The following is a 20497-nucleotide window of genomic DNA, read 5'->3' on the forward strand; positions in this document are numbered from 1 at the left end:
GTGATGTATGCTCGGAATATCTATGTAACCAAAACTGTGTATGATGCAGTAACATGGGGGGGATGAAGACAGGAAGTGTAGGAAAGATGAAAGAGTTAAAGCCTCAGCTTCCAAGATGATCACACATAATGCCTAAAACCAAAAAATCAAGAAGCAGCAATATGAGCATGCTATTTTTTAAAAAAGATTTTATTTATTTATTTGAGAGAGAGAGTGTGTGTGACAGGGAGGGGTGGAGGGGAGGGCAGAGGGAGAGGGAGAAGCAGACTCGCCGCTGAGCAGGGAGCCTCACAGGACTAGATCCCAGGACCCTGAGATGATGACCTGAGCCAGAGGCAGACGCTTAACTGACTGAGCCACCCAGGCGCCTGAACATGCTATTTATTTTATTATTTTTTTAAGATTTTATTTATTTATTTGACAGAGACACAGCGAGAGAGGGAACATAAGCAGGGGAAGTGGAAGAGGGAGAAGCAGGCTTCCCGCTGAGCAGGGAGCCTGATGTGGGGCTTGATCCCAGGAACCTGGGATCATGACCTGAGCCAAAGGCAGATGCTCAACGAATGAGCCACCCAGGTGCCCCCTGAACATGCTATTTAGATATATGGAGACTATAAAGGAATCCACTAACGAGGTTGAATATGGTGCTTCTGGGGAACAGGAAACAAGTGACGGAAGACCCTGTTTTTCATAATAAGCCACACATAATTCCTAAACACGCACATAGGTAACTCTGGAAAATAAAGAAGTAAAAAATTCAATTGAGATGGAGGAGAATTTTCTTACTTGCTGCACATCTGCATTTTTTATAAGAAGCATAGATTTATTTTTTTATACAAAGATGTTTTGATCGATCAAAAGAAGAAATTTGTTGAAAATAAATATTTCCAGGGACACCTGGGTGGCTCAGGCAAGAAGTCCAACTACAGGCCTGCCATCACCACACTCGTTAGGACAGCCACTGGCACTATGACTGACAGTTCCATTTGAGCCTGACCCCAGCCATCCCAGTCCAGGCGACAGTCAGAGGAGTGAAGGAGCCATGTTGGAAGTGGGTCCTCCACTACAGCTGCTCCAGCCCTAGCTGTAAGAGTCATCCCCAGCTGTCAGGTCATCCAAGCTGAAGGTGGACATTGTAGAACAGACTATAGCTTTTCCTGATACGCCTTTTCCAAATTCCTGACCCACAGAATCCATAAGTAATAATAAAAAAGTCATGCTATGCCACTAAATACTATGCTGGTTTGTTATATAGTAATAGATAAATGCAACAAAAGCTAAGGGAAGGGCCACCTGGCTGGCTCAGCCAGTAGAGCATGTGACTCTTAATCTCAGGGTGGTGAGTTTAAGCCCCACGTTGGGCATGGAGGCTACTTAAAAAAAAAAAAAAAAGCTAAGGGAAAAAGCAGCATGTAATTATGTACTGATGTACTCAGCATGAATAAGACAATGCTAAATTAATCACTGGATGCTAAATTGATGATGCATAAATTAGACATTGAATGCTAAATTAATGAACAATTATCTCATTATGTGTACTAAATCTTTTTATGTTTCAATACTAAATTAAGTTGTGAGATTTTCTTAGAGATTTATTTATTTGAGACAGAGAGCACGGGAGGGGCAGAGGAAGAGGGAGAGAGAATCTCAAGCAGACTCCCCACTAAGCATGGAGCCCAACATGGGGCTCCATCCCATGACCTGAGCCAAAATCAAGAGTTGGATGCTTAACTGACTGAGCCACCCAGGCACCCCAATATTTGCGATTTTAATGACCATTTCAAGAATATCCATCTCCCCCATCTCCTTCATCCCTTTTAGATCTCGATGAAGAAGCAATGGGGGAGCATTTAAAGGGACAAGAGTGGCTGCAAAGGAGACTTTATGGCAGAGGCTAGAAGAAGAGCCACCTACTCAGGGATAAACATAAAAGACTAGTATAAACCTATAGGACTAATGTCAGCTATGTCTATAACTCAGAATGAGCTGAGGTTGTGAAACATACTATAGACAACAAAAAGGGTTTTTATAGCTATATTTGGAGCAAGAAAAAGGAAGAAATGGGCCCATTGCTTAGGGTTGATGGTGTAATATTAACAAATGACCAAGAGAAAGCAGAACCTCTCAACTTTCATTTGGTTTGTCTTCTTTTTTTTTTTTTAAAGATTTTATTTATTTATTTGACAGAGAGAGACAAAGTGAGAGAAGGAACACAAGCAGGGGGAGCGGGAGAGGGAGAAGCAGGCTTCCTGCTGAGCAGGGAGCCTGATGTGGGGTTCGATCCTAGGACCCTGGTATCATGACCTGAGCCGAAGGCAGACACTTAACGACTGAGCTACCCAGGCGCCCCTGGTTTGTCTTCTATAAGAAGAATGATGTGCAAGATTAAAATTGTCGAAGGTTGTAGTTAGGAGGAAAATGGCATCCCAAAGAAGAATGATAAGAGAACATTAACTCAATTGCAATGTTCAAGACCTCAGATTTGGATGCAGTCCATCCCCCAAGATGCTGAAAGATACAGTTTTGGAAATATTGCAGACAAACTCTGAGAAATTTTAGAAAATAGGAAAAGGACTGGGGATAGGCAAATAGTCTGACTTTCAAGAAATTTTAAAAAGTAATTTATAAAACCATTCACCAATGACTTTGGTATTGCCCTGGCAAGGTTCTAGATACTATATTCTTCAGATAATTTGTGAGCACCAAGTGGCAGGAGCAGTGAGAACTATTCATGCTAAATAAACCTCGTTTCCCTTTTTCATGGTGTTACAATAGGGTTACAACACTGTTAGACAGGGGAACCTGCACGACTTCACTTGCTTTCTGTCTTGATTTCAAGGAAGAAACATAGTCTTTTAGGACATCATTGCAGAGCCTATAAAGAAACCTGAGCACAGGTACAGGAATTTAGTGGATGTATAGTAGTTTGAACATTAATATATATTTTTTAAGATTTTATTTATTTATTTGACAGACAGAGACACAGCGAGAGAGGGAACACAAGCAGGGGGAGTGGGAGAGGGAGAAGCAGGCTTCCCACTGAGCAGGGAGCCCGATGCGGGGCTCGATCCCAGGACCCTGGGATCATGACCTGAGCCGAAGGCAGATGCTTCACGACTGAGCCACCCAGGAGCCCCTGAACATTAATATTAATGAAATGTTGATTTTGGTGATGTCCTCAAAAAAAAGGATCTAATGCAAATTCACTCATACACAAAAGCAATGAAAAACCCCACAAAAATGGCCAGGATCAACTTTTTTCAAAACTCTGGAAAGGAACCAAAGGCTTATAGCAACTTGAGGAAGGCTCATTCAAGAAACGTGGTGAATCTTGGTAAGATTTGTGATATTTTGTGATATTTGTGATATTTTAACTTGCCCTAGTCCTATCCCCCACTCTCCAGCTCTGTTGCAACCTTGGAAAATAGCCCACATCCCCAGTGCAACCTGACAGCCAATGAAGAAAACAGCACAGAGCTAGAGCTCTTTCCAATTCTTACTCCCAAAGAATTGTCGCTATTGGCACTGTCTTGTGTAGAAGACCACACTTACAAGGCTGTCTGTATTTGACTTCAGTTGGAGCTTGCCCAGAGTGAAAAAGCTTCTCCCCAGGAGTAATTTGCTAAAAACATTTACAGGAAAGTGTTTTAACTTTGCAGGTGCTGGAGGTAGTAGATAACTGGTAGGGTGAACAACAGACTGACTAAAAAGTTTTAAAGCTGGGGAAGATCAAAGCTCTGAGATGACAATGTGAGGGGCTGAATATACCCAATCCCTCCAAAAAACAAAGCTGGTGAAAATTATTTTAAAAAAGAAACAAAGTCTTTGGAAACTGTCCTAATGACACATAGCCAACAAAGACACATTTATTTAAGAAAACCTACTACAACTTGGTAGGAATAGAGAGAGTCTGCAACATGTGAGCCACAACCAATTCCATCCTCCCTCTTACTGTCTCTCCCCTCAACTCAGCTGGAGGGAAATTCCACTCTGAGCAGGTGTGATCAAAAAGACAGGGTTCCTGGGGTGCCTGGTCGGCTCAGTTGGTGGAGCATGCAACTCTTCATCTTGGGGTTGTAAGTTCAAGTCCTCCATTGGGTGTAGAGATTACTTAAAAATAAAATCTTAAAAAAAAAAAAAAGACACGGTTCCCTCTCCCCTCAGCTCCTAGTCAAGCCGTGCCATATCTCACCAGGAGGAGCAAGTTGCCAGCATTTCTCATCCCCTCCAACTCCAATGTAAGGAGGTTAAACTTCTGGTGAGTGTGGCAGAGAGGTAGGGGGCTTCCTTCTCCCACCCAGACCCTATTCATAGGATGGAGGTTCTGTCCCAGGTGTGACAGCACAAGAATACCGGGTTCTGCTTGCTCTCATCCCCGCTTGCCCATAGAGCAGAGATCCCATGCTGGGAGAGGCAAGCCAAGAAGACCAGAGGCCCTACCCAGTGCCCAGAGTAGTGCCCCAGAGATGTTGCCCAGGGGAGAGGCAGTCCATAAGAAAAGACACTTGGGGAAAAAAAAAAAAAGAAAAGAAAAAGACACTTGAGGCTCTCTCCAAAGGAAGTAAATTTATTTGAGACACAGTGTGTGAAAGTTCAAGCCTAAGGACACTCTCTAAAACAAAACAAAACCAATAGCTCCCCTTAGTTAAGAACCATAAGGCTTGGGGCACCTGGGTAGCTCAGTCAGTTAAGCGTCTGCCTTTGGCTCAGGTTATGATCCCAAGGTCCTGGGATCAAGCCCCACGTCGGGCTCCCTGCTCAGCAGGGAGTCTGCTTCTCCCTCTGTGCCTCCCCTCCATCATGCTCTCTCTCTCTCTCAAATAAATAAATAAAATATTTTTTAAAAAAAGAACCACAAGGCTAAACCATAGGCCATTCAATTCAGAGAACCTGGGAAAGAGACAGCTAAGAAAAGCCCTCCTAAGGTCAAAACAAACCTCAAAGACCAGCATCACAACTTACCCCTGCCAAATTTACTTGGAGCAGAGTGCTGAGCAATATATGCCCCAGGGCACAAACAATTGAGCAACCAGTCAGTAATTAGCAGAGCCTAACAATGAGTGTGTAATACCAAATAAAGCAGACAGCTTAACAGAGACGTCAGGGAAAGAGACAATCAAAGAGAACCTGCTACAACCATTGTCATTCCATAGTGAGTGTGCACATGCCCAAGGCTGTGTCCTCTGAGGAGCAGCACCAAAGGTTTCACGCTGAGAGGAAATAGACATAACTAAAATAGCCTAGTCAAGTTAGAAAATAAACAAACAAAAACCACCCCCAGGGAGGGAGAAGGGAATCTGCATCCAGAGTTGCTACAAGATATTACCTAAAATGTCCAGTTTTCAACAGAAATTATGAGACATGCAAAGAAAGAGAAAAGTGTGACCCCCACACAAGCAAAAGATCAGGTAACAGAAACCACCTGTGAGAGGAACTGGATGTCAGATTCTTTTTTAAGATTTATTTATTTATTTTAGAGAGAGAGAGAGACAGAGACAGAGACAGACAGCAAGAGCAAAGGGAAGGGGCAAAGGGAGAGGAAGAGGGAGAGAAAATCCTCAAGCAGACTCCCCCACTGAGCAAGGAGCCCAACACTGGGCTCGATCCCAGGACTCTGAGATCATGACCTGAGCCAAAATCAAGAGTTGGCTGCTTAACTGACTGAGTCACCCAGTACTCCTGGATGTCAGATTTAACAGACTTCAGGGGCACCTGGGTGGCTCAGTTGGTTGGGCGTCTACCTTTGGCTTGGGTCATGATCCCAGAGTCCCAGGATCAAGCCTTGCATCGGGCTCCCTGCTCAGCAGGGAGTCTGCTTGTCCCTCTGCCCTTCACCCTACCCATGCTCTCTCTCTTGCTCTCACTGTCTCTCAAATAAATAAATAAAATCTTTTTTAAAAAAATAACAGACTTCAATGTAGCCCTTAACAAAATGTTCAAAGAACTAAAAAAGCCATGCTTAAAGAAACAAAGGAAGGTATGGTGAAAATATCTCATCAAATAGAGAATATCAATAAAGAGGTGGAAATTATTTTTTAATTAATAAAAATTCTGGAGTTGAAAAGTATACTAATCAGGGACACCTGGGTGACTCAATCAGTCAAGCACCTGCCTTCAGCTCAGGTCATGATACCAAGGTCCTGGGATTGAGTCCCGCATCAGGCTCCTTGGTCAGCAGGTAGCCTGCTCCTCCCTCTGCCTGCTGCTCCCTTTGCTTCTGCTCTCTCCCTCTCTCTCTGACAAATAAATAAACAAAATATTTTTTAAAAGAAAAATGAACAGAGCCTCAGAGAAATGTGGGATACCTTTAAGAATACCAACATACTATGTAATAAGAGTACCAGAGGACAGGAGAAAGGATCAGAAAAAAAAAAGTTGAAGAAAACTTGGTTAAACCTTTCCAAATTTGCTAAGATTTGCTAAAATATGAACTCTAGGGGCACCTGGGTGGCTCAGTCGTTGAGCGTCTGCCTTCGGCTCAGGTCATTATCCCAGGGTCCTGGGATCGAGCCCCGCATTGGGCTCCCTGCTCCACGGGAAGCCTGCTTCTCCCTCTCCCACTCCCCCTGCTTGTGTTCCCTCTCTTGCTGTGTCTCTCTCTGTCAAATAAATAAATAAAATCTTTTAAAAAAATAAAATAAAATATGAACTCTAAGTAGGATAAGTACAGAGTTTCACACCCGGAAACATTACAGTAAAAGTATTGAAAGACAAAGCCTTGAAAGCATTAACAGGAAAAAGGAGTCATCATATGCAAAGCAGCTACTATAAGATTAACACCTGACTTCTTTTTTTTTTTTTTAAAGATTTTATTTATTTATTCATGAGAGACAGAGAGAGAGAGAGAGAAGCAGAGGGAGAAGCAGGCTCCCAAGGAGCAGGGAGCCCGATGCGGGACTCGATCCCAGGACCCTGGGATCATGACCTGAGCCGAAGGCAGACGCTTAACCATCTGAGCCACTCAGGCGCCCTTAACACCTGACTTCTTGTCCAAAACAATGGGGGCCAGAAGGCAGTGGGATGACATATTCAAGGCACAGTCGAGTCTCATTCTTCGTGGTAGTTATATTCTATAAAGTCACTGTGAACACTGAATTAGCAAATATTGGACCCTTGCTCCTAGGAGGAAATACTGGGTTAAGTTTCTGCCAGCCTCTGGTCACAATATTTTTGTCAACTGATCCTTGGACAATGGGGGAGTTAGGATGCCAAACCCCCCACATAGTCAAAAATTCATGCATAACTTTTGACTCCCCCAAAACATAACTACTAATAGCCTACTGTTGACCAGAAGCCTTACCAATAACCTAAACAACACATATTTTATACACTATATGTACTATATTCTATATACTATATACTATTCTATATTCTATATACTATATTCTTACATTAATACCTAACTTTTCTTAATTTTTTTGGTATTTCAAGGTACATGGTTTGTCTGTGAGTTTTTTAAATTGTAATTGCAATCTCTAAAAAATTTTCTAAAGTATATATTGAAAAAAATTCCATGTATAAATGGACTCATGGGGCGCCTGGGTGTCTCAGTCAATAAAGCATCTGCTTTTGCCTCAGGATGTGATCCCAGGGTCCTAGGATCGAGCTCCTCATCAGACTGCCTGCTCAGTGGGTAGTCTGCTTCTCCCTTTCCCTCTGCCCTTCCCCCCTCACCCCGACCCATGCTCTCTTGCGCACACATGTGCTCTCTCTCACATGTTCTCTCAAATAAATAAATCTTTAAAAAAATAAATTTAATTTTTAAAAATGGACTCATGACGTTCAAACCTGTGTTGTTCAAAGTTTGTATAACCTTGTTTTATGTGTTTCTGCTTAAAGACGCCTTATTTAATACATATTATTGATTCACTAACATTGAATTCATGACCAACAGCACTATGATTAATGCCTGAATGAACCTTCTCTAGCACATGTATTTTTCTCCTAAGGCATATCATGGCATTCTTGCACTTAGGGACATTAGACAGCACTTCAGGACTACATTTGGAAGCTATTTAAACAGCAAACACACCACCAAAATGCACAAAAATGCAAGACTATGGCACTAAATAGACCATGAAAGGACACTTGTTTATAGTATAAGAGGTGAAATAAGAAGGCAAAGCATCTAAAGAAACACATTGATAATAATACAATAATTCTAGGGGACTTTAACACCCCACTCACTGCAATGGACAGACCACTGAAGCAGAACATCAACAAGGAAACAAGGGCTTTGAATGATACACTGGACCAGATGGACTTCACAGATATATTCAGAGCATTAAGCAACAGAAGATACATTCTTCTTGAGTGCACATGGAACATTCTCCAGAACAGATCATATATCGGGTCACAAATCAGATCTGAACCATACCAAAAGATTGGGATTATTCCCTGCATATTCTCAGACCATAATGTTTTAAAACTTGAACTCAATCACAAAAGAAAATTTGGAAGGAACACAAATACACGGAGGTTAAAGAGCATCCGACTAAAGAATGAATGGGTCAACAAGGAAATTGAAGAAGAATTTTTAAAATTCATGGAAGCAAATGAAAATGAAAACACAACAGTTCAGAACCTTTGGGATGCAGCAAAGGTGGTCCTAAGAGGGAAGTATATAGCAATACAAGCCCTTCTCAAGAAACAAGAAAAGTCTCAAATACACAACCTAACACTACACCTAAAGGAGCTGGAGAAAGAACAGCAAATAAAGCCTAAATCCAGCAGGAGAAGAGAAAGAATAAAGATTAGAACAGAAATCAATGAAATAGAAGCCAAAAGAACAGTAAAACAGATCAACAAAACTAGGAGCTGATTCTTTGAAAGAATTAACAAGATCAATAAACCCCTTGCCAGACTTATCAAAAAGAAAAGAGAAAGGACCCAAATAAATAAAATCATAAATGAAAGAGGAGAGATCACAACCAACACTGAAGAAATACAAACAATTATAAGAACATTTTATAAGCAACTACATGCCAACAAATTAGGCAATCTGGAAGAAATGGATGCATTCCTAGAAACATATAAACTACCAAAACTGAAACAGGAAGAAACGGGAAACCTGATCAGACCCATAACCAGCAAAGAAATTGGAAGCAGTAATAAAAAATCTCCCAACAAACAAGAGTCTAGGACCAGATGTCTTCCCAGGGGAATTCTACCAAACATTTAAAGAAGAATTAATACCTATTCTTCTGAAGCTGTTTCAAAAAAATGCAAATGGAAGAAAAACTTCTAAACTCTTTCTATGAGGCCAGCATTACCTTGATCCCAAAACCAAACAAAGACTCCACCAAAAAGGAGAATTAGAGACCAATATCCCTGATGAACATGGATGCCGAAATACTCACCAAGATACTAGCCAAAAGAATCCAACAGTACATTAAAAGGACTGGGGGAAAACTGAGAGCTTTTCCCCTAAGGTCAAGAACATGGCAGGGATGTCCACTATCACCACTGCTGTTCAACATAGTACTAGAAGTCCTAGCCTCAGCAATCAGACAAAAAAAAAAGAAAGAAAGAAAGAAAAGGCATCCAAATCTGCAAAGAAGTCAAACTCTCACTCTTTGCAGATGACATCATAGTTTATGTGGAAAACCCAAAAGACTCCACCCAAAAATTGCTAGAACTCATACAAGAATTCAGCAATGTGGCAGGATATAAAATCAATGCACAGAAATCAGTTGCATTTCTATACACTAACAAGGAGACAGAAGAAAGAGAAATTAAGGAGTCAATCCCATTTACAGTTGCACCCAAAACCATAAGATACCTAGGAATAAACCTAACCAAAGAGGCAAAGGATCTATACTCAGAAAACTATATAACACTCATGAAAGAAATTGAGGAAGACACAAAGAAATGGGAAAACGTTCTATGTTCATGGGTTGGAAGAAAAATTTGTCAAAATGTCTATGCTACATGGAGCAATCTATACATTCAATGCAAACCCTATCAGAATACCATCAACTGTTTTCACAGAAGTGGAATAAATAATCCTAAAATTTGTATGGAACCAGAAAAGACCCTGAATAGTCAGAGGAAAGTTGAAAAAGAAAACCAAAGCTGGGGGACATCACAATGCCTGACTTCAGCTATATTACAAAGCTGTAATCATCAAGACAGTATGGTACTGGCACAAAAACAGACACACTGATAAATGGAACAGAATAGAGAACCCAGAAATGGACCCTCAACTCTATGGTCGACTAATCTTCGACAAAGCAGGAAAGAACATCCAATGGAAAAAAGACAGTCTCTTCAACAAATGCTATTGGGAAAATTAGACAGCCACATGTAGAAGAATGAAACTGGGGCAGGGGGGTGGGTGGCTCAGTCAGTTAAGCATCTGCCTTCAGCTCAGGTCATGATCTCAGGGTCCTGGGATCGAGCCCCGTGCTCTCTCTCAAAACTGGACCATTTTCTTACACCATACACAAAAATAAACTCAAAATGGATGGAAGACTTAATGTGAGACAGGAACCCAACAAAATCATAGGGAAGAACACAGGCAGCAACCACTTTGACCTTGGCCACAGCAGCTTCTTACAAGATGCGTCTCCAAAGGCAAGGGAAACAAAAGCAAAAACGGAACTATTAGGACTTCATCAAGATAAAAAGCTTTTGCACAGCAAAGGAAATAGTCAACAAAACCAAAAGACAGCCTACAGAATGGGAGAAGATATTTGCAAATGTCTTATCAGATAAAGGGCTAGTATCCAAGATCTATAAAGAACTTCTCAAACTCAACACCCAAAAAACAAATAATCCAGTCAAGAAATGGGCAGAAGACATGAACATGGCCAACAGACACATGAAAAAATTCTCAACATCACTCAGCATCAGGGAAATACAGATCAAAACCACAATGAGATACCAACTCAAACCCGTCAGAATGGCTAAAATTGGGATGCCTGGGTGGCTCAGTTGGTTAAGCGTCTGCCTTCGGCTTGGGTCATGATCCCAGGGTCCTGGGATCGAGCCCCGCATCGGGCTCCCTGTTCAGCGGGGAGCCTGCTTCTCCCTCTCCCACTCTCCCTGCTTGTGTTCCCTCTCTCACTGCCTCTCTCTCTCTCAAATAAATGAATAAAATCTTTTAAAACAAAAGTTGGAATGGCTACCCTAATATCAGACAAAATAGACTTTTTTAAAAGATTTATTTATTAGAGAGAGAGAGTAGGGGGAGGAGCAGAGGGAGAGAATTTTCAAGCAGACTTCCCCACTGAGCATGGAGCCCAACATGGGGCTCAATCACAGGACCCTGAGATCATGACTTGAGCCGCTCAATCACAGGACCCTGAGATCATGACTTGAGCCGAAACCAAGAGTTGGAGGCTCAACCAACTGAGCCACCCAGGTGCCCCCAAAATAGACTTTAATATAAAAAAAAGGTACTACAGATAAAGAGGGACATTTTATAATTAAAAGGTCAACCCATCAGGAAGATGTAGCAATTATAAGCATATGCCTACCTAACAAAGAAATATATGAAGCAAAAGCAGGCAAAATTAAGGGGGGAAATATAAATTCAGCAATAATGATTAAAGATGCCAATACTGTACTTTTGCTAATGAATAGAATAACTAGGCAGTAGTGAAACAATGAAGACCCAAACAACACCAAACACAAAACAGACCTAACAGGCGTCTATAGAATAGCAGCATGTACATATCTTCTCAAGGGCACGTGGAACATTCTCCGGGATAGACCATATGCTAGGCCATAGAACAAGCCTCCATAAATTTAAAAGGATTGAAGTCATACAAAATATGTTCTTTGATCACAACAAAATGGGAAATTAATAACAAAAAGAAATTTGTGGGGGCATCTGGCTCACTCTAGTCGGTAGAGTAGGCAACTCTTGATCTCAGGGTGGTGAGTTTGAGCCTGTTAGGCACAGAGATTCCTTTAAAAAAAAAAAAATAGAAGCCCAATCTCTTAGAAACTCTGCTATTGTATATCTTTTTAAAAAAAGAAATTTGGGGGGTGCCTGGGTGGCTCAGTCGTTGAGCGTCTGCCTTCGGCTCGGGTCATGATCTCAGGGTCCTGGGATCGAGCCCTGCATCAGGCTCCCTGCTCCATGGGAGGCCTGCTTCTCCCTCTCCCACTCCCCCTGCTTGTGTTCCCTATCTCGCTGTGTCTCTCTCTGTCAAATAAATAAATAAAATCTTTTTAAAAAAAAGAAATTCGGGAAATTCACAAATTTGTGGGAATCAAACAACACTCTATTTAAATTATCAATGAGTCAAAAAAGAAATCACAAGGGAAATTAGAAAATACTTGGAACAAAAAAAGTATTTTGAGATGAATGAAAATGAAGATACAACATATAAAAACTTATGGTGTGCATCTGAGCGTGCTTAAAGGGAAACAGCTATACATTTGAGCCTACATAAGAAATGCCCATGTTAGAAAAGAGGAAAGATCTCCAAACAACAACCTAATTATCCACCCTAAGACACTGGAAAAAGAAGCACAAGCTAAACCCAAAGCAAGCAGAAAGAAAGAAGCAATAATTAGACTGATGGAACAGAATTGAAAGTCCAAAGATAAACCCATGTATCTATGGTGAGTTGGTTTTCAACAAGGTGCCAAGACATTTCAATGGGGAAAGAATAGTCTTTTCAACAAATGGCGCTGGGACAACTGGACGTCCACATGCAGAAGAATGAGGTTGGACCCCCACTTCACACAATATACAAAATATCTAAAAGTGGATCAAAGACCTAAATATAAGAACTAAACCCATAAAACTCTTAGAAGAAAACACAGACATAAATCTTCATGACTTGGAGTAAGCAAGTTTCTTAGATACGAAACCTAAGCACAAGGAATAGAAGAAAAAATAATAAATTGGACTTCATCAAAATTAAAACACTTTGTACTTTTTTTTTAAAGATTTTATTTATTTATTTGACAGAGAGAGAGAGAGACAGCGAGAGAGGGAACACAAGCAGGGGGAGTGGGAGAGGGAGAAGCAGGCTTCCCGCTGAGCAGAGAGCCCGATGCGGGGCTCGATCCCAGGACCCTGGGACCATGACCTGAGCCGAAGGCAGATACCCAACAACTGAGCCACCCAGGCGCCCCACAAAAACACTTTGTACTTTAAGTAAATGAAAAAGGCAATCTACTAAATGGGAGAAAATATTTGAAAATCATATACCTGATAGAAACTACTACCAGAACATATAAAGAACTTTAGCAATTCTAACAACAAGAAGACTGACTTCCCAATTTTTTTTTTTAAGATTCCATTTATTTATTTGAGAAAAAGAGAGCACAAGCAGGGGGAGGAGCAGAGGGAGAGGGACAGCAGACTCCCTGCTGAGCAGGGAGCCCGCCACGGGGCTCGATCCCAGGACCCTGAGATCACAACCGGAGCCAAAGACAGACAGATGCTTAACCGACTAAGCCACCCAGGTGCCCTAACATCCCAATTTTAAAATGGGCAAAGGACTTGAAGAAACATTTCTCCAAACAAGACATATAAATGGCCAATGAGCACATAGCCAGTAGGAAAATGCAAATAAAAACCACAAACCACCACTTCACACCTATTAGGATGGGTATAATAAAAAAGACAATAAGAGGTGAGAAGAGAAACTGAAGCCCTCAAACACTGCTGGTGATAATATAAAAGGGTACAGTCCCCACGGAAAACACTTTGGCAGTTCCTCAAAAAGGTAAACATAGGGGCGCCTGGGTAGCTCAGTGTTTGGGTGTCTGCCTTCGGCTCAGGGACCAGGGAGCCCGATGCAGGGCTCGATCCCAGGACCCTGGGATCATGACCTGAGCCGAAGGCAGACGCTTAACGACTGAGCCACCCAGGCGCCCCTAATATCTTAATTTTAAAAATGATAAAAATTTGATAACAACTCAGGGGGGCATCTCTACTGATAAGAGACATGTAATATCGGTATACCCTCTGCCATTTGGAGGCCTGCCTATTCAAATATGTCCAAAACATGACTATACCCACCAACTTGGTGAAGTTGACAGCATCAGTTTATCATCCCAAATTGGCATTTGATAAAACTAAAGTTTCGGAAAGTTGTGCCACTCACCCAGGTTCATACATAAAAGCATTTAAATCTCAGCATTCCTGGGTGCCTGGGTGGCTCAGTTGGTTAAGTGACTCCCTTCGGCTCAGGTCATGATCCCGGAGTCCCGGGATCGAGTCCCGCATCGGGCTCCCTGCTCAGTGGGGAGTCTGCTTCTCCCTCTGACCCTCTTCCCTCTCGTGGTCTCTATCTCTCATTCTCTCTCTCTCAAATAAATAATCTTTAAAAAAATAAATAAAAAATAAATCTCAGCATTCTTATGAAAAAAAAAAAAAAGTACTAGGTCCTCTTTTCCAGGTGACAAAAACTGAGGATGAAATTAAACAGGTAAGTGGTGACAGGATTCAAACTTGGGCAGTCGGATTCCAGAACGTGTGTTTTTGTTTGCTCTGGTTTTCAAATTAAAGGAATGCAACACGCCAGGCACTCTTCATTTGCGGGAAGAATACGGCCTTGGACCACTTGTTTGCAGCCTCCAGTCTGGAGCTAAAGAGACATGGGGTTTGAGTCCCCTGCCTGACACTCATCCCATGTATGGTGTGGAGCAAAAGGCCAACACCTACCTCACAAGGCTAGTGTGAAAATCAAATATGATCATGTACCTCCCAAACAAAACTAGCCCTTGGGAGGCACTTGGTTCCCCCCTCCAATTTAGCCATCGCCCCCCCACCTCCCCAGCACAAAGGAACTCAGTAAATGCGTGTTGAAATCATATAATCCAAGCTTCTGCAGATAATAGGAGTATGCCTCATCTCTCCACAGTTCTGGGAAGTAAATTCACAGAAGCAGAAAGAGAAGGGACCCTTATAGCCCCCACCCGGCCCATCACTGCACTCCATCCCCTCACAAATGAATCTGCAATGACAAATTGCGGTAAGTTCCACGCGAGAAAAGAACACTGCGAGGGAGGCCTATGAAGAGCTGATATTTCAGACTGGGGGTTCGGGGAAAGGCTCTGTGTGGAAGAAAATAAAATATTGGCCCAATACAAGGGAGGCAATACTCCCACTGCACTCCCCCTGGTTAGGCTACATATAGAAAACGGCGTTCTGTTTTGGATGCCGCATTTTAGCAGGAACACAGTCAACCCTGAGCTCATCTAGAAAAGCGCTATCCCAGCTGATGAAGGCTTGTGGACACCATTCAGGTCCCTCATTTCAACAAATATCGATTGAGAGCAAAACACTACTTGACACTGGAGAGGGTTTAAAAGTAAAGACGCCAGCTGCATGGGCTTCAGGACGCTTCACGACTTAGTAGGGAGGGCAGGCGGGGACATAAATAAATATAATACAAATCTGACACTTGCTCAAAGACATAAGAAGTATAGGTGTTACACACGCAGGTGGAGGACACCAGGAAACACCTCCTAAGAGTGTAGTATTTGAGCTAATTCTGGAATGAGAAAGAATTCCTTTTACTGAAAAAACCCATGTCAAGGAAGGAGCATCCATAAGAGCAGAGAGTGAGCAGAGGTGCCGAAGCAGGAATGTGTACGGTACGCAGGCCAGGTCCAAGTCCTGTTTGCCTAGAGCAAAAGGCTCATCTAGAAAATGAGTCCAGAAAGATAGATTTTGGGATCAAATTGAGTAGAGCCTTGGAAGTTGGTCAAGGAATTTGGACTTTATTTGGTAGTTAATGGGAGGAATTAAGAATTTCTAATCGGGGCGCCTGGGTGGCTCAGTCATTAAGCGTCTGCCTTCGACTCAGGTCATGATCGCGGCGTCCTGGGATCGAGCCCCGCATCGGGCTCCCTGCTGGGTGGGAAGCCTGCTTCTCCCTCTCCCACTCCCCCTGCTTGTGTTCCCTCTCTCGCTGTGCCTCTCTGTCAAATAAATAAAATCTTTAAAAAAAATTTTCTAATCAATTAGCCAAGGTATACTACATTGAATTTAAATTTAAAATAAATAAATACATAAATGAATGAATGAATGAAAGAATCTCTAATCAGAAACATTGTAATGGACACTGCTGTCTTGCCTGGTCAGTGCTTTTTGGGGCTAGCACCCCAATTTTCCGTGGGAAACCATCCCTTTCCCTGCCTAGTTCACGTCACACAGGTAGAGATGACTAAACCCCCAATTCCACATTGATTGGTTTAGGGATTCGTAGAGGCTCCAAACAAAACCATCAACCAATGGGAGTCAAATCTGGGGTTTTAGTGACAAGGAGACAGAGACAGACAGAGGTAAGCTTTTCCCCCTCCTGGAGTTACTGGGGGGGAAAATCAGACATAAATCTGGAACTGCTGGTACTCTTGATACCATGAGAGGTACCAGCTGAAAATGGAACCAGTTCAGAAGAAGGCAGGGCTTAGGGCTGGGACCAAAATCCTAATGCTATTGAGTCCCTGGAGCCAACTGTACCTTAATATCTACCTCTAAACTTTTCAGTAAGCCAATGAATTTCCCCTCTTGTTTAAGTCGGCTTGAGCTGGGTCTTTGACCTCTTGCTACTGAAAGATTCCTGCTTAATGCAAACCTCATAAGGACTGAAGAAAGGAGACTCGTCAGTACAACGGTATATGGGACAACACAGTGGTGAAGGCAAAGTGAAATAAGGAATCACAAGGAAACATAAGACAAACCCAAACTGAGGGACATTCTATAAAATAACTGGCTTGTAGTCTTCCAAAGTGTCAAGGTCATGAAAGACCAAAAAAAAAAAAAAAAAAAAAAGACTAAGGAAATTTTCCAGATTAAAGGAAACGAAGGAATCATAACAACTGAACACAACATGTGATCCTGAATTGGATCCTGAACCAGAAAACAGAGATTCGTGGGACAACTGGCAAAATTTGAAGAAAAAAAAAATCTATAGGTGAACTCTACTGATGCTAATGTCTTGATTTTAATAATTGCACTGTTTATTTAAAGCGTTAACATTTAGGGAATGTTGATGAAGGGGTATACAGAAATTCTTTGAAATATTTTTGCAACTTTTTGGTAACATTATCAATTATGAAATTATCTAAAAAAGTTAAAAAGGAAAAACATAAAAATATGCAATTAGGGTTTGAGCCGTGGTAGCGATGATGGCCTCAGGAACTATGATGACAATAAAATGGCAAGGAGTTGGCTAGACAGACGAGACATGACAGGGTCCGACGCTGTGACGGAGTGTAGCAAGCAGAGCCTGGAAGGCAAACAGGTTTGAAGTAAAAAGGACAAATTTCACTGGATGTGAAAGCATCCGCGCACCAGGTGAAGTTGTCCAGAAAACACTGAAACTTTGCAACTGGAACCAAGGAGAAAGGCAGTAACTAAGGGCAGAGATTTACATAAAGGAAACAGTTGATACCACTGGAGTATGACATAACCAAGGGTGACGCCGTAGAGAAAGGAGCCCAGCGGGATAGGCAGCGCTGACCACACCCGGGTGGCTCAGTCTGTTGAGTGTCAACTCTTGGTTTTGACTCAGGTCATGATCTCAGGGTCATGATCTCAGGGTTGTGAGATCGAGCCTTCTCCCCCACCCCCTTGAGCACAGGTTCTCTCTCTCAAATAAATAAAATAAAGTAAAATAAAATGAAATGAAATAAAATAGGGGCGCCTGGGTGGCTCAGTCGGTTAAGCGTCTCCCTTCGGCTGAGGTCATGATCCCAAGGTCCTGTGACCGAGCCCTGCATCGGGCTCCTTGCTCTGCAGGGAGCCCACCTCTCCCTCTCCTCCCCACTTGTACTCTCTCACTGTCTCTCCTTCTCTCTCAAATAAATAAATAAAATCTTTAAAATAATAAATATTTCAGAGAAGGGGTCATCTGCAGGATGGTTATGCCAGAGGAGAGATGTTTGAGTAGAGCTCATCTCTAAGATAGGAAGAAGTGATGAAAACAAAGCAAAACAAAAACTGTATCAGGGCGCCTGGGTGGCTCAGTTGTTAAGCGGCTGCCTTCAGCTCAGGTCATGATCCCAGGGTCCTGGGATCGAGTCCCACAACGAGTCCCACATCAGGCTCCCTGTTCGGCGGAAAGCCTGCTTCTCCCTCTTTCACTCCCCCTGCTTGTGTTCCTGCTCTTGCTGTCTCTGTCTCTGTCAAATAAATAAATAAAAATCTTTAAAAAAAAAACAAAAAACCAAAAACTGTATCAGAGGTTTTTGGGGTTTAAAAAAATGGTCAGTTCTTAAATCTTCATACATTATTTTTTAAAAGATTTTATTTTTAAGAGAGAGAGAGAGTACAAGCAGGGGGAGGGGCAGAGGGAGAAGCAGACTCCCCACTAAGTAGGGAGCCCAATGCAGGACTCGATCCCAGAACCCCGGGATCATGGCCTGACCAGAAGGCAGACGCTTAACCGACCGAGCCACCTAGGCACCCCATAAATTATTAAATGCGTTCTGACCCTTGTTCCTGCCCATTTGCTGCCTTCTCGGGTTGTACTGACAGGTTGAGGTGGTTGAAATGGGAATGCTGACTTATGCTCTTCAGATGTTACTCACTTGTTACCCTGGGCAAACTACCCACTGGCCTCTCTTGTGACCTTGACATCAAAGATAAGAACTGGGTTAAGCCTTAGTCTGGGTAGATCCAGAGGCTGGAACTAAGCCAATGGCAGCCGTTAGAAAAACTCTTAACAGTGCAGTGAGCTGTGAGGAAATGAACCGTTTGATGGAGAAAATGATTCCGACAGCCCCTACCAACTCAGTAGTTCAGTAAGCTTCTGGGTTTTTTTTTCTGTTAAACGTTCATAGTATTTACTCCATATGGCTGCTCTGAGGATGACGGAAGACAAAATACATAAAAGTACCTGGTGCGGAATAACTGTTCAGCTTTTATTAGTTGAGCATCAGTCTCTGAAATAGACCAAGAAATCCCAAGGAAGTACCAGCCTCAGCCACTAGAGGGGGGTCTGAGTCACACTCCTCTGAAACAGACAGCAGCAGCTTGATGGGGCAGCCGCGGCTCTCGATGCACCCGCCTTTCCTTTGCCGGGGAACCCGGTCCGCTCAGGAAACCCGGCTCCATGCTGAACTCCATGGTGCTTTCTCTGAGTCATTATATTCTCCCACAGTTGCAAAATGATCTGGCGAAAGTCCCTCAAAGGCTTTTACTGCTTACTGAGTAACATGCAGCCTCCCTGCTTGAATCGAGGCCCCAAGCTGCCTCTCCAGCCTGAACTCCCTTTAATCCTTTATACTGGACAAATCAGGCTCTGCCTCCATGCCAGGGCCTCACGCTGCTCCTCCTTCTTGAGGCCTTCCCTCTATGCCGACCTTCCCAAACCCCACTTCTTTTTCCATCATGCAAATGCTATCTCCTCCTTAACTCCCTCCTCGCTTCTCTAAAAAAAGAGTGATCTCACCAACCCTGAGCTCACACACCCCATATGACATCCATCTATCTTGTATTACATTGATTTATGTATGTGCACCTTTTCTCTTCAATAGATTAGAAACTCCATGGGTAGAGAGACCAGAGGATAATCTGTCCAGGGTAACAGAGCGAGTAAGTGGTAAAGATGGGATTCTAGCCCAGGAAATCCAGAGAGCTCTTGCTCTTAACCACTAATTCACAACCATATAGTAGTCTTCCATCAGCCACAGTGCCTAGCTCAGAGCTTTGCACACAGTGCTACTTAATAGCTTATCAAATGAATAACTAAAAACAAAATGAAAACAAAACAAAAAAAACCCGAAACATTTATCTAATTAGCATCTTTTTAAACCTTCACTGACTTGTAGGCTATTGGGAACCAGCAACTTGGTCTCATTAATCTAAATTAGAGTGCCTGACTGTAGATCTAATTATGAGCAATTTCAGAATCATAATTACTGTTCCATTTGGTCTCCTGGTCTGTAATGCATATAAGGATCTACTCCCAGCTTCTAAGGGATTTAAAAAACAAAACAAACAAACAAAAAAAGCCAACAACGTGATTACTTACTGAAGCCTAGGAGATGTGTTTTGTGAAGCTTCCAGCTCACATCTTCTCTGTGAAGTGAGGGGGATGGACTGGATGGCCTCTGAGGGCCCTTTCCTTGGTGTTAACAGTCTATGATTCTGGGAGACTGAATGGAATTAAAAAGAGCCTCTGCCTCTGTGTCAGAAGATACCCTTTTGAGTCTCAGCTCCCCAACTCGGATTCCCCGTCTGTAAAATTTGATTCATCCAGTCAAAAAATCTTTGAATGTCTGAGTGCCAGGCCCCGGGGGAATGGGGGCCGGGGGAGATACAGTAAGACAGATGTGGCCCCTGTTCATCCTGCTATGAAAATCAGATGACACCTATAAAGTGGGGTTGTCCTACGGAAGAAACTCAGCTGGTCCAAGTATGGTGTAAACTACAAAGTCTAGTACCCAACCAAAAGATGATGATCTTGCCAGGATTCCAGTTTTGCCAAGTCCACGACAACAAAAACGTTACCTATGGGGCACCTGGGTGGCTCAGTCGTTAAGGGTCTGCCTTCGGCTCAGGTCATGATCCCAGGGT

General features: G+C 42.6%; 1 long non-coding RNA gene across 2 annotated transcripts in view; it reads right to left on the reverse strand.

Moving 5' to 3' along the window:
* The window catches only part of LOC148162858 (uncharacterized), a 52794-nt gene that overhangs the window by 19628 nt on the left and 12669 nt on the right, over window positions 1–20497 (reverse strand). The gene's annotated exons all lie outside the window — the stretch shown is intronic.

Source organism: Eumetopias jubatus, unplaced genomic scaffold (genome assembly GCF_037043125.1).
Source record: "Eumetopias jubatus isolate StellerSeaLion01/CBP00866 unplaced genomic scaffold, mEumJub1_p1.0 scaffold_12, whole genome shotgun sequence".
Taxonomy (NCBI): domain Eukaryota; kingdom Metazoa; phylum Chordata; class Mammalia; order Carnivora; family Otariidae; genus Eumetopias; species Eumetopias jubatus.